This window comes from Chinchilla lanigera, unplaced genomic scaffold, assembly GCF_000276665.1.
Source record: "Chinchilla lanigera isolate Chin_1 unplaced genomic scaffold, ChiLan1.0 scaffold00010, whole genome shotgun sequence".
Classification (NCBI taxonomy): domain Eukaryota; kingdom Metazoa; phylum Chordata; class Mammalia; order Rodentia; family Chinchillidae; genus Chinchilla; species Chinchilla lanigera.
Window position 1 is genome coordinate 4950958 of NW_004955411.1, and position 15198 is coordinate 4966155.

The 15198-nt window shown below is 48.8% G+C and overlaps 1 long non-coding RNA gene across 1 annotated transcript; it reads right to left on the bottom strand.

Annotated features, from left to right (window-relative positions):
- Positions 1 to 11879: 11879 nt before the first annotated feature.
- Positions 11880 to 14743, bottom strand: LOC106147848. The gene is made up of 3 exons (XR_001232846.1): positions 14532 to 14743; positions 12855 to 13099; positions 11880 to 11941 (listed from the first exon to the last, which is right to left on the bottom strand). It is a non-coding gene; the product is annotated as an uncharacterized LOC106147848 (long non-coding RNA).
- Positions 14744 to 15198: the final 455 nt, after the last annotated feature.

Below are 15198 nucleotides of genomic sequence, written 5' to 3' on the forward strand. Positions count from 1 at the left end.
CTCCCCACACCTTGAGTCTACTCATCCAAGGTAACTTGGTAAGGGTTCCAGGCCTGTGCCAGGCACAGGTTAAAGACCAGACAGCTGCTGCAGATGTTGTCATCCTCTGTAGGTCATAAACCCCCTGTGACGAAGAAGCATCGCTGCTAACCCAGTCCGCACATTACTGACAACTCATAAACTGCAGGCTCCTGACACTTACCTCCTTCAACCACCCTGTGAGGCCAGCACCTCTGTGGCCCAGGTTAAAGTATAAAAACTGAGGCCTGCATGCCTAATATATTACAGCTAAGAGGTGATTGCTGATATTGACATAACTCCACAAAACTAAAACACATCCTTCCCTGAAGACCTTCAGGCAGTTTCATACAGTTTCCCAGGAAGCCAGACATTCCGACAGCTGTCAAGGGCAGTGTAAGTTGTGAGTCAGACCTAGCTCTCCCAGACCCCAATCTGCTTGCCAGCAGAGGCACTACTCTCTGCAGGGAACTCAGCTCAGTACCGAAGCTGTCATCAGCCAGCACTGGATGTCATGGAGGAGATACGGTAGGACAAGGGATTTTGCAGATCCTGGATACATCTGGAGACACCAGAAAGCTGACATCGGCCACTTCAAAGTCTTCAAAGTCTTGTACCCTGAGGTACAAGAAAGCCAGAGAACTCTGACCCCAGATGCTTATTAAAATCTTCCCACCCAAGGTCCCTTGCTGTTATGATTTGTGCCTAGATGCCTCCCCAAAGCCTCATGCAGTCATGGGGTGGTCTTCTAGAGTTTTTGATTGACTCACAATCCATTGAGATCATGGGTGTGAGTGCTATACCCACCCTGCACTGGGCATAGCAGGGTGGGCAGCCCGTATACAGTATAAGAGAGGGAAAGAGGCTTGCTCTCTGCTGCTGCTCCTCCCTTTTTGCTCTTGCTGCTTTTGCTAATATTCAGCCACCATGAACTCTTGCCCTCTACCAAGTGCTACTCTGCCTTGGAACCAGCCAAGTGTGGCCTGAAACCTCCACAAACTGTGAGCTAAATAAACCTTTCCTTTCTTAATTGTGAGTGTCAGGTATTTTGTCTCAGCAATGAGAGAAAAGTAACCAAGTCACCTGCCTTCTCCTCATCCCTGTAAAACAGGGTTCACTTCTCTTTGTTAGGGCAGACTGTCTTATCGCTCTCTGCCTGCCTGCACCCAGACACATAAATTCCATGCCATGTTGCCTTCACACAAGCCTGGCAGTCTCTGCTTCCCCCCCATACATTACAGGCAGGAGCTGCCCCCACGTCAGAGACACAAGTTTCTACTGGGTCCCAAGTCAACCTCACATGGCAAAAGGAGATGCCTTCTGAGGAGCAGCTGCAGGCCCAGGGCTTTATTCAGAGGTAAGGAGCAGCTCCCTGGACTGAAGGCCTCTGGGGCTTTCACAGCACCTTCAAGGCAAAGGCAACAAGTAACACCGCAGTTTGTTTGCCGTCTAAGCTTCCAGCCCCTGTGGAAAGCTGTGAAAGGTCATCAAAATCCACATGCAGCCCACATGCACACAGGATCATGGGAGCCATTTCCTGGGCCATGCAGATCCCTGCCTAGACCTGGTGTTCAGGGGAAGGAGGAACCTGAGGCCCATGGGCCTGATGTGCGTCCTGGAGAGGCATGGAGTGAGGTCCAGCTGAGGCCTCTGGCAGTGTGGGGTCTCCATGGCCAGTAAGCAAGGTCCCCTGAGAGCCAGCCTGCAGAGCATCCCCAGGGGGCATGTGATGAGGCAGGGACATTACGGCTTCCCCCTGGGCCCCACTGTGCTGCAAGGGTGGGGAGGAAGAGAGCATGCTGGGTCTCCACATGTCCTGCCTAGGTGACACTGCAGTGTTCACGGCAGCAACCTGGCTGTCCTCTTCCCCCACAATACTGCCTGGACTGCAGCCTGTAACTACAGAAACACTAGACAAGGTGGGAAGCCGGAAGTCAGCCATACTGTTGCTTCTCCTTTCCCCCTATTGCTTTTATCCTGAACTCTGTGGCAGATCGGCCCTGCCCCTCCTCAGTCAAAGGGCACTAGGTAAGCAGGCCTCTGGGGACGTCCCTGCCTGAACCATATGCACAGAAAGGAGAGGAGCGCAGAGATGCTGTCGCAGGGCAGAGGTTTTCCCTTAACCCCCTGGCACCAGGACGAATCAGACACCTCAACGTAGATCTCATTCCTCCCTGAACTCGCTACTGGCAGGAGGGTGGAAACATCTCACAGTGCAGGTGAGTTAGATCAGAGGGCAAGTCCAGGGGTCACAGATGATAGAGCCAGGCAGGAGGGTTCTGAAAGCTCTCACACAAATACATGATGAGTGTTTGAGACAATAGACATGCTAATTGCTCTGACTCGAGCATTACACAATGTTCATGTGTATAGAGATTTCACCTTGGTTTTAAAAACTCTGAGACTAAGGGCTGGGGTGTAGCCCAGGGATAGAAAGCTTGCCTAACACGCGCCAGGCCACGGGTTCAATCCTTCATACTGCAAAACAAGCAAACAAACCACCAAGATTTAAGAGGAAGAAAATCTGTTTGTTCAGGAAATTCTGTCTGATTTTTTTTTTCAGTCTGAGAGCCCACCTGGATCCAATCACACCTGAAAGGCTTGATTCTTCTCTCAGGAGGACGAGGTTCCCCAGCTGCCAACACACGAAGCGATACAGGCTCCCCAGTGTGTTCCTGAAACACCTCCAGCATGATGAATCAAGCTCATTGTGCCATCAGAGTGTGCCTCTGCCCCGCCCAGGACCGAGCGAAAGAGAAGACAGCAGCCTACTGGCAACCCAAACTCCCGGTCACCGAGGGGGCCTGCCGTCCACCTGTCAGAGCCTGCCACCCTTCCTGGATGGGGTCCAGTTGCGTGGTCTCTGGGGACCCCAGACTTACCAACAGAGATAGCCTCTGTGTTTAGGGAGAGCTGAGCCGCCCACCGCTGCCTGAGCCACAAGTGCCACGCCGGGGCCTCATCCCCTCAAGCGTGAGAAGAAAATAATCAGCCACTGGGAGGAGCCTTTCCCAGAAAAGCAGAGCCCGAATGCAGCTCCTGGATCAGGAGGAAACGGCCGGAAGGCTTGCCAGGGACCCGACTTTGAGGGCCCGCTTGCTGAACGCGAATGCGGTGCCCAGCGCACTGGCCAGAGCTCTGTGATCTGACGGAGCTCTCTGCACAGCTGGTGCAGCCTGCAGGAGAAGCAGAGGCCCTCACCACCTCCTGGAGACGAAGGCCTGGCTGTGGGAAGGGTTCCGGTGCCACCTCGGGCTCATCCCTCCCTCGTGCCAACAGCACGCCTCTGCTGCTAACGCACACCCTCTACCCCTCCTTCCACCCCTCTTTCGGCTGCCTTCATCATTCTTTCAAAAAAGCCCAGCAAAGTTTATTGGTGTGAAAACCCCAGCCAGAAAGATCTAGGGAGAGAAAGGGACATGTTCTGGGGGCAGGGCCTGGATTCTGGGGGTGGAAGGATGGGGCTGCGGATAAGCAAGGGCGGCACAGAGATGGGGACCTACGCAACACCCTGAACTGCACACGGAGGGGGCAGGGGTTGAACGAGTGGACTGCTGTTCATCAAGAGAAAAACATATTAATTGGAAGCATGGAGAGAATGAGGAGGCTACTTTTATTTATTTGCTTAAGTCACTGGCAAATCAAATCTCCTCAGGCAATTCATTCTACTGCTGCTAAAGGGGAGAGAGCAAAGGAAGGCTCTCTCTCACCAAGGGTTTTCTGTTAGAGAATTGTCTCAGTGTGGTACTAAGCATCTGTTATTTGGCAGACCAGGACTACTGGTGTAAATGCTGCCAGGGCAATCAGAAGTGTCTGTGAAGCTCATGACAAACCGAGGTTCTGCCCCATCCTGTTTTCCAGCAGGACGTACTGGTGACACGCGATCTAAAGTAACTCTGCACTTGTTTAGGCTCAGATGATCCCATTCACAAAGGGATGGCAGCCGTCTCTGGAGGCAGCCTCTGCAGGAACTGCAGTGATCCTGTGGCTGGCCACATGGTGTGTGTCTGAGCTCCTGGTGTGGCATCTGCTTCCTGATGTTCCTACACACAGCCGGACACAAGGGAATAAACACTGTGTCCCTGAGCACGGTGGGAAGTCTGCTGAGCGGGCTGGGTCCCATTAAAGCAGGGATGGAAGACAGACAACCCGTCACTGGGAGGCAGCAGACCCCCCTCACTATGACAGAGGGGCAGAGGAGGACCCTCACAGGGAGAGTGCCGAGAGGTCAGGACAGGGATCGGAGCTGGGTCTGGACAGGAGGGACCCTGGCTGCAAGAGGGAGGATGTGACCGCAGCTCTCCTGGACAGCTGGTTTTGTGTAAAATGCACAGCCACCTTGAACACCTTAAACAGCTATCCACCCTGTGACCCAGCCACACCCAGAAGAGAAGGAGGCACATGACCCCAAAGTCCCCCACGGGAAGGGTCAGCAGTGCTCAGGCATGAGAAGACACAGGCTGGGAACAGCTCCGACCACCCTACAGGCCATGGCTCCTTCATCAAGAAGGAATGAGGGAGTCACACTGGCCTAAAGCACAACGCTAACCCCTAAATATCAAAGAACAACTTTGGGTTTCCGTGGGTAGGAAGTTCTAAGACCAGCAAAGCCAACTTACGTCAAAAGAAGCTATGACAGGAGACTTGGCACGGGGCCAGGAAGGCGCAGAGCTGAGTGAGGGGTCCCCCCAGGGGTGAGGCTCTTCTGTCTCTCCAGAGGATGAGAGTCACAAAGGCGTCACAGCTGTCCAAACCAAGCCAACTGCCCCCTGAGCCTGTCCACTTCACCATGTCCTAAATAAATCAGCCACCCATCCACAGAGTCCAAGATACAGCCGTCCACGTCTAGGTGCCTCTGACCAGCAGAGGTATACAAGTGTCCCAGCCGTGCTGTCTTCAGTCACCTCGGTGAGGAGGCAGACGAAATGTCCGTGGAGACAGAATGGACACCGCGGAAACTCCACAGCAATGAAAATGTGCCATTGGTGCTACTGGGAGTGACTGGGTGTGGCTCAGACACAATGCTGAACAAAGCAAGCCAGACACACAGGAAAGCAGGGGGCTCTTTATATTAAACTCACCAAGAGGCAAAGTAGCTGGTGACCTCAGGCACATGAAGGGTGACGACGCCCTGTCATTTGCTGAGTGGCTTGTGTCTCCTGACTGACAGATATGTTCATAGCTATGAGAGGCCGGGCAGCAGGTGATGGAAAGAAACCAATAACCTCTCCTCCCATCGATCGGTCAGAAGTGTGCCCAACCTGTTAGGACGTGTGCAGCCACAGCCCACCTGTTCTGCCGTTTGTTTGAGCTCTAGGCCGAAGCTGTCCCCGGGATGGAGGGGTCCAGCAGGTCTCCTGTGCTGTCAGATGTGAGGCTGAGCTAAGGCGAGCGATGTGGAGATGGATGCTGAACCCCACACTCATGGAGGAGCTGGCCTCCTTGGTCAGCCCACAGGGGCAGCCCTCAAGCCTTCGGGGGGAAGGCCCCGTTTCTGTCACACCTGCTATCACGTCAGGGCAGTGGCCGATCCCAGTCTCACTTTCTCACAGCAATTGGACACCTCTGACACAAACTGGACTCTGGCGGTGGAATGTGTGGTGTTGGGCAGGAGGCTCCGTGCTTGGGCGTGGGCGGCCTGTGACCTCTTGAGACGTGACCACACAGCAAGCAGCCCTCCTCCATGTGCCATTGCAGACAGCGCTCCTTAGCTCTGCTGTCTAACTCCCAGTCCATCTCAGGTTCACACAGACAGAAGCCAGGGGTGTTTGGCCATGGTGAGTCCCTCCCTCCCGCTCGAGAGAACCAGGCCCAGGCACCCGCGCTGCAGCCCAAGCTGAGGCCCACGTCCCCCTCGTGGCTATGAGAATGAGGTCCTAGCTGGGAGGCCAAGGGAATCCAGGCCATTGCTGCTTTTCACCACACAGTCTAAAGCGCCGCAAAGCGATCTGCTTTTCACCACACAGTCTAAAGCGCCGCAAAGCGATCTGCAAACTGCTGTGTGTACCAGCACACAGTGAGTCGTTTACCTAAATCCAACATGAAATTGCCTAACGTCCTTGTACAAGAGTATAAATTAGCCCAGAAGTTTCCTGTTGCTCGTTTCAGTCATAACTGAGTACCTGACTATTACTGGTACTGCAGCGACTGTAAAATGATCATAGAAATCTTTGTGGGTTTCTTTTTCAGATTTGCTGGCCCAAACCGGGCAAGTTCGTGTATCCAGAACATTTGACTTGTGTGCCCTCAGGGAAGGGGGCATCCCGCTGGCTGGGATGGTCCTATTCCAGCACTGCCCTGGCCTCAGCACTGGCACTTGTTTTTATTTTCACTAATTTCAGCAAGTCTTCTTGCAAAATGCGTGCTTCCCATTTGAAGAAATCGTGCCTTGTATGATCCATTCCCTTCATTTCTGACGGTTCACACAGCCGACAGCCTTTGGGTGCTCACTCTCCACGCTGCTGGCTGACCTCACAGGTTGCTGAGCTCTTTGGCTGGCTCTACATGGGCCATGGTTGCTCTGGTGGGTTCTTGTGTGTGTCTGCAGTGGGAAAAGTGGAATTTAATGGCATTTAAGTTACTCAAGTGCTACAAATCACAGCGTTGTACACTTAATAATATTGAGATAGCATTTTTGCCAGTGAAATTGAGAAAAGAAGTTTTAAAATGAGGGTTCCCAGTGTCAACAATGATACAGGGTTTGGAGTTTGCCCTCTAACACGTTGCTGGCTATGGATACCGTCTTGGGAAATGGTCTTATGATATTAAAATGAGACCACTCACGTCCACTGATGTTGGAAATTCCATCCTAGAGAATACAGCCTATAGGTGATGAAGCAGCTCTGAGAAGGATTTAATTTTAACCATTTGGCTTTCCATGTTTACTTGGGAGTTGTCCTTTGATGAGCAGCGGACTCATAGTAAGTGAACCTGTACGAGTCACTGATCCTTGCTGAGGCCTATATTGGCCTGTGAAGTTGGGATGCTTCAAAGGACAAGATAAGGCCACAGCTGAGGACTTTTGGCTCCAACCTCAATTAACTAAAAGGAGGCTGTAGCTGCAGGCATCTCACTCCTGCAATAAAGGCCTTCCTGGAGTTAACATAGTTCTCCCAAATTAACATAATGTATTACCTGGTAAATTCCTGAAGGGTTCCCCAAGTCCTGCCCAGATTCCTGCATTTTTTTCAGTATTCCCCTCCTTTGTTTGATATCCTAATAAATATAGGCTGGCTAGAGAAGTTGAGGTCTTAACTCAGAGGGTCTTAACTCAGAGAATCTTAAATATCGTAAGACAGACTTTCCTGGAACCCTAAAATCATTTCAATTGTCTCATCTATTTAAGCCTTCATCGTCCACTCCTTTGGGAGATTGTGGGCCTAATCAGCTTGCAATAACTAGGGGTTCTTAACCTGATATATAGGAACAAAACCAACAGCAAGACTTTATGTGGAAGGGAGATTGTCATGGCACTGCCACAGGAGAAAAAGAAGCAACTGTCTGAATGTTTAGTAGGAGAAGAACGGTTCAGGGGCATCCACACTATGAATGTTATCATTAGAAGGAAAGATGAGGTAAAATGAAACTGTACAGTAACACTTACCATGTGTTATGGTTTGTGTCTGGGTGTCCTCCCAAATCCCCATGCGGTCATGGGGCAGGCTCTTAGAGTTTTGATTCATGGGTGTGAGTGCTACACTGCCCTGGGGTGGATAGTTTGCATATGTAAGGGAGAGAAAGAGGCTGCTTGTTGCCACTCCTCCCTTTTGCTCTTGTTGCTTTTGCTATTTTCTGCCTCTATGGACTGTTGCCCTCTGCCTTGCGCCACTCTGCCTTGGAGCCAGCCAAGCATGGACTGAAACCTCCACAGACTGTGAGCTAAATAAACCTTTCCTTCCCTAATTTTGGGGGTCAGGTATATTGTCTCAGCAACAAAAGAAAAGTAACTAAGACACCATGTGAGCACAGAATGGACAGACGGAAGATAGATAGGTGGACAGAAGGGTGGATGGTAGTAGGTAGGTAGCTAAGTAGTAGGTGGATGGATGAATAATAGATTGAAGAAAATAGAAACATAAATGGTCAGATAGACACATGATGGATGATGAATAAGTAGAAGATACATATATGGATAAAAGTTACATAAACACACAGAGATAAGAGGATGAAAAATAGATGATGGAAGATAGGTAAATAGACCACAGAGAATAGATACAGATATCAACAGAAGGTAAACAGATAATAAATAGAAGGTAGGTTGAGACATGGATAGAAGGTGATGGAAAAATGATAGGTAATAGATGAAATTTAGATAGATGATAGAAGATAGAAGACAGATAAATGGATGGATAGATGGCAAATTTGTAAAAGATGACATAGTAAAATTTAACCAAATGGGAATAGAGATATGACATTTTCTTTACGGTGCTCGTGTATCTTATGTATTATTTTATGATAAAAACAATATTGTTAAAAAGTTATACAATACAAGGGATGATTTAAAAAGACTGGGATAATTTTCTCTTTTTTGGGGGGACCTGATATCACTATGTAGTTCAAGCTGGCCATGAACTCACTATGTAGCACAGGCTGGCCTCTAACTCACTGCAATCCTCCTGCCTCAGCCTCCCAAGTGGTAGGATTACAGGCATGAGCCACCACACCTGACATGATGTAACTTTTTCACTTGCCTGGAACATTCTTTTTATCATAAGTATTTCTCAGAAATTTTAAGCATGTACATTTAAGTGCTACATATTAATTATTTGTATTAGTGCAAATTCACACTTTACATTCTTTATGGGAAGTGGGTGCATGTACACAGCACATCTTAATTCTTTTCTTCATCCCCTCCCCTCCCTGCATCTCTTGATCCTCAAAGCTTCCCATTTGAGAAAGAGCTGTCTCCCTACTTCCTATTACCTAGATTTTATTTTGCTTCTTAACTTCTGCTTTGGGTTTTTCACATAAGAGAAAGACTGGTATAATTTTTAAAACTTTTTTCTTCTAGCTCAGGGATGAACAAAATCACCACGTATTTATTCAGCAATATTAAGTAGCCACTGTGAGCCTGGCCTATAGCTGTGTAACACACAGCAGTGGGGAAACACAGATCTCTGATCTCCACACTCACGGCCGAGTGGGGGAGCCAGCAGGTGAGCGGCGGTCATAGTCAAAGGGCTGAGCACACTGCCCTGTGGAAGCTGGTGTGCCGAGCATGAGAAGCAAAGCGGGAGCTGAGGCCCAGGAGCACGAAGAGCCGTCCTGCAGGCGGCGGGCACGGCACTCGCAAAGGCCCTGGACAGGTGAGAAACAGAAGGCGGCGGTGCTGAGCTGGCTGCGGGGAGGCCGGGAGGGGCCAGGTGGAAGAGACTTCAGTCCGTGTGGGATTCCGAACAAAGGAGGAACAAGGACCACCTTGCTGTAGGGCCGGGACCAAACCATGGGGGCAACCACGGCCAGGGCTTCCCAGGTCCCCACAGCGTAGCAGGGGGTAGGAGTGAGCCTGAGTCTGCCTGAGGAACCCGTGAACCTGGGGACACTATTCAGTTCGTGGCACACCCCACTGTAACTGTAGGGAATGTTCGAGCAATTTGTGGCTGTTTTATGGTTTATATTTCATAACCCTAACATTTATTTACTTAATAAAATTATGCCCTTGTTCATGGAGGTTAGAGGCAAAAAATCACCAAAAGCATCAGCCTTAATAGTCGCATTTATTTCAGGCACTTCATTTATCCAAGGCCTTATGTAGATCACTTCTGAATTCTGCAGTCATCCGAAGGGATTCCTCTTGTGCCCTTCCCACCAGCCATCCCAGGCATGATTCCAGGGCAGGCACACTATGAGGTTGTGGTCTTTTTGCCAAATTGCCATCCAGGAATTTCCTCCTGCTTACACACTCACCAGGTGTGCCAGGGTGGGATTGCTCAGTCTCTTCCCAACAATGTCATTATTGCTCTATTTGATCCCTGCCAATATAATGAGAAAAAAGTTTTCTAATAAAGGTTGTATCGTATCTGTGTGTGTTATTGCACAGGTAAACTCACGAACAAGAAAATTAAATTAACCCAATAGGGAAACCCACAAGCACAGTGAACTTCAGCATCAATGCTATAATTCATTTGGTGCTCTCACGGGGCCTGCAAGCTGGCATGAAGGCTTTGAACATACTCACAGTTACAGGGAGCTGCAATGTGAAATCTCTTTTTGCTTGACATTTTCTCATAAACATTTCCTTCACTTGTTCTTGTGCTCCAAATTATACTCCAGAGCAGCTCTGTGGGGTGTAATAGCTGACTAAATCATATATTTCCAGGCCTCCAAGGATGCATGAGAAGGGGTGAGGAGAAAGCTCCGCCTCGGGGCCCATCTCCCCTGAGCGCTAAAGCAAGGGCAGAGAGAAAGCCACACACTCTGAGCACAAGGAAGTCAACGGTTTAGAAAAAGAAAAACAGACATCACACAGCATGGAAGACAAAAGTGGAAAACAGTATTCAGAGAGAGAGAGATCCAAGAAGCTGGTGTTTCCACAAAGCAAAAATGGTATAATTTTTTTTAAATCCAGGAGAAAGACCTATTAAAAATTTATGATCAATGAAATTTGAGGAAAAACAAGAAAAGTGTTAGAAGCCAATGCTCAAGAAAACTTTCAAAGATTTTGACATAGGAAATAGGATGGTGAAGAGTAAAAGCTGGAAGGGTTTGCAAATCAGAATGCAAAAGTTGCAGTACGGAGGGCAGAGAAAGAAAAGGAGACATTTTTTAAAAACTAGGAAAGGGAATTATCTAGTTACAGAATAAACGTCCCTTCGTGTTTAAAAAGTCCACTAGGCTCCAAGGATGCGCAAGAGGGGGTGAGGAGGAGACTGCAGTGAGCGGCACATCTGTGCCCGCTTGGTGCCTGGTGGAACGCTGCTCTGGGCGCCTGGGGAGGGGAGTTTTGGGAGATGAGCACTGCCCTGAGGCCTCTGAGACACCGATTGGTGCTCCCCAGACAAATGAGTCGCACGAAATTCTCTGAAGGCCTCAAAAGAACATTGGGCACCCGGACAGAGGGCTTCTCTGCCTCCAGGAGCAGAGGCAAAGCTCCAACTTACCATCAGGGACGGCAGGATTGCGGGCAGCTCAGGTAGGTCTAAGGCGCAGGGCCAGGCAAAGGTGTGAGAAAGCGCAGCTCAGCTGATGGTGTGGAGCGAGCCCGCCTCTGCACAGGCCAGCAGGACGCCTGCGCTCGCCCCAGCCGGCTCGGGGTGTGGGCCCAGTGCAGGCTCTAACTGGGACAGCGTGCTGTGCATAGTGCCTCTACCCCATGAGAGGCCAAAGGACAGCAGCCTTCATAAGGAGAAAGCCGGCTGGAGCGGACACTTAGGCAAATGAACTAAATGTGACTCTTCTGGGCCTTTAAACCAAAGCCCTAGGAGCCGCAATGATGCAGAGGAAAGGACTGCGCGGTTTCAGGGTCAGCAGACTCCTCCAGGGCTCCCAGTCTGCACCATGGTCTGGCCTGGATGCAGCAGGCTGTGGGAGCCCTCCATGTGGAACAAGGAGAGCGAAGGCAGAAATGACCAGTGAGAGAGGACAGGCAAGGGGAATCGCCGCAGACTCAAAACACACACGGGGCAGGTGACGTTAGACAGTGCACTGGGAAATGTGGACAAAGTGAGATAAAACACGGAAGTAATACATCTGCGCAAACTGACAAAAGAAGAAAGTCCGAACAACTATCTAATTATTTAAGAACCTGGACTCATAATTTTAAAAAGTTAAAAGAAAATCCAGGGACAGATGGTTTCATTATGAATTCTACCAAATATTCCAGAATGACACAATATAAATCTGACACAAATTCTTACACAGAATTCTCAAAGATGGAAGCATTTTATTCATTTTATGAGGCCATGATAGCAGTGATTCTAAAAACCTGAAAAAATACAAAAGAGAGAACGTTAATCTCACTTATGAATACAGGTGCAGGACTCTAAAGCCAAATATTATCAAAATCAACCTGGCCATATATAAATGGAATACTATGTCATCACGCCCATAACAGGAACAGAATTTAATAAATAAATAAAATTTATTTATCTGTTTGCTTAATAAATACAATTTCCTTCATCTTATAAAAGTTGACCGCAAAACACATATGAGCATCAGCCCGAGGCGAGCTTCGGAAGTGACACATGAGTGCTAGGTACTGTCACCTTCAACATCACACCTAAGGCTCCAGCTCTCCACATAAAGCAGGAAAGGCAAGCCGAAAGCCTGCAGAGCAGAGAGGCAGGATGAGAACTGCCTCAAGCCACAGATGATACGAGTGCGTACGAAGAGTCCAAAACAATCTATAGATAAATTATTCAAGCAAACAACTTTAGCAAAGCTCTTAAGATGATTATTTCTACATATCATCACCAAAGGCAACACGAATTTAAAACAGAAAACAGTGATAACATTATCAGGAAATAAAATTAAGGAAGTAGGGACAGATCTAGTGAAAGATGTATAAGTCCTCTACCCAGAAAGTTATAAAATGACATTTAGTGTCATTAAAGAAAACTGCTCCAAACAAAAGGGCACTGCACATCCATGGACTGGAAAATCCGAGGTGGCAAAGCTGTAATTCCTCCTAGGTATACTCTCGAGTGAATACGGCCCCATCAGCTGAGGCAGGCCTTGCTACAGATTGACTTGCTGACGCCAAAGTTATGCGATATTATGAAGCACCGGGGGCACCAAGGGCCCTCGGAAGCACAGCCCAGTGGGGCTTGCTCTGCTGAATGTCCACTCTCCGATAAAGACACAACAAATAAGACATTCACAAGGACACAGCAACTCACCAAACACACAGAAGAGATAGTGCACGCAGCTCCCACCAGAGCACCCCGGCCCGCCACAAAGGACAGAGGCGGCAGTGGAGGGAGGGTGGACCCTGACTCCGTCTGTGTTGCCCAGAAGTATGCAATCCTTCCGCCTCAATACGCAAGCATCCTATTCCCTGCAGAAAGACTGGGTGTTCTTCCTCTGGTCAGGAGCAGAGTGTGGGTGTCCTCTTGCAGCCTCTACTCCACTCTGACTTGGAGGTCTTAGCCACAAGTAGGAGGAAAAAGAAATAAAAGGCACCCAGATAAGAAAGGCAAAGGTAAAACCATCTGTCTTTGCAGGATGACATGGGCTATGGATAGAAAAGCAAATAAATGAAAGATAAAGGCTACTAGAACTAATAAAGAGGACACACAGCAGTTAGCAGGGATTAGTGAAACAACTACTGGCTTCTATATTAGAAATTAGAAAACAATTCCACATACAACGGTACCAAAAAGAAGAAACGTAGAAATAAATTTAGCACATGTGCAAGTCTTGCATGTCAAACACTAGAAACACTGTTGAAGAAGACTTGGAAAAGCGAGCCCATGTTTACGGTCCTAAAGACTTAACCTTCAGGTAGCACTATTTCCAACTGATATACAGAGTCAATGCATTTATTCCTCATCAAAATCCCCAGCTGGGTGCTGGGGAGATAGCTCAGAGGCACAGTGCCTGCCTGGCAAGCACAAGGTCCTGAGTTTGATTCCCAGTACCAAAAAAAAAATCCCCAGCTGGCTTTTTTGCAAAAATTGATAAATTTATCCTAAAATTCTTACTGTCAATGTAAAGGACAAAGAACAGTCAATGCAATCCTATAAAGGAAGAAAATAGTTGAAGGACTCACACTTCCTGACTTCAAAACTTACAACAAAGCTACAGTGATCAAAAGAGTATGGCATTTCCTGGTACTGGAGAAAAACCAAAAAAAAAAAAAAAAGAGTATGGCATTAGAATAATGATAAACATGTATGCCAATGGAATTGAATTGAGAAATTTCTTTCCTGGAGTGATTCTCAGCAGGAGTCTCAGACAGTTCAGCAGGGGAGAGTGTCATCTTTCCAACAAACCATGCTGGGGTTAGTGACAGTGCATGCACTAAAAAATGGAATTGGGCCTCTTGCTCACAGGAAGTATAAAAGTTAACTCCCAGTGAGTGAAAGACCTAAGTGCAAACGCTAAAACTCCAGAACTCTCAGAAAAACACAGAGGCATAGACTGTGATCCTAGATATGACACCAAAAGCATCAGCAACAAAAGAATAAATAAGCAAGCTGGGCTTCATCGAGATTGAAAATGCTTTTTCCTGCAAGGAAATGAAAGGATAACCTACAGTGGAAACCAGCATTTGCAAACTGCGTGTCTAATCAGTTAATGGCACATCTGAAAGGAAAAATGCAGAAAGATGATTTACATCTCCACAGAAAAAAGATCATCCAGTTTCACAGCAGGCACAGGATCTAAACAGACGTTTCCCAGAGACCATGCACAAGCACCTGAAAAGATGGAGGACACCCCAGCCCTGAAGGAAGCACAGAGCACACGGAACCAGGGACAGCTGTTGGCAGGACCTGTGGAGAGATCTGGATCCAGCAGGTGGGATGTAGAGGTGCCCTCTGGCAGTTCTCCAGAGGGTTAGACATAGCGGCTACCTGCCATCCATCAATTCCACGCGCGGGTAGATGCCGGAGTGGAATGAAACAGGTTTCCACGAAAGCACCTGCACAGGAAATTTCTCGCAGTGTTCTCCACCAGAGCTGGAGTGGAAGCCACCCGAACGTCACAGCAGACGATTGGATAAGCTAAAGGTGCTAGGTCACGCGTGGCGTGTACTCAGTCATGAAAAGGAATGAAGTTCTGAAGCTCAAGCTGGAGCGGGTATGCACCATGTGTGCACTGGAAAACGTAAGGCTGGGGAAGGCAGGAACCACACCGCAGGATTCCGTCCGGTGAGGTTCAGCATGGGCCCCGGAGGGGCTCCCCGGGATGGGGTAGCCCAGGAAGTGGGGGTGACTGCGAAGGTGTGAGGAGCTTCCCTCTGAGGCGGTGAGAATACTCTAGACAGCTCCGTGAGTTCACTAAAAGCTGCAGAACGGAGCACTTCACAGACGTGAGCTCTGTGGTCCGTGGACCGCAGCCCCGTAAAGCTATTACTTGGAAGATTACAGAGGCAGGCCCGGTGCTTGCGAAGCACGGGCATCCGTTCGGAAATGAGGGTAAGCGGTTTTCATTTCCGAGTTTCCAACGGCAGCATGGTTCCCAAAATGCGACTGGAAGTGTTTCCAGCCTGCAGAGCCCCCCGCGCCCGGCCCCCTCCGC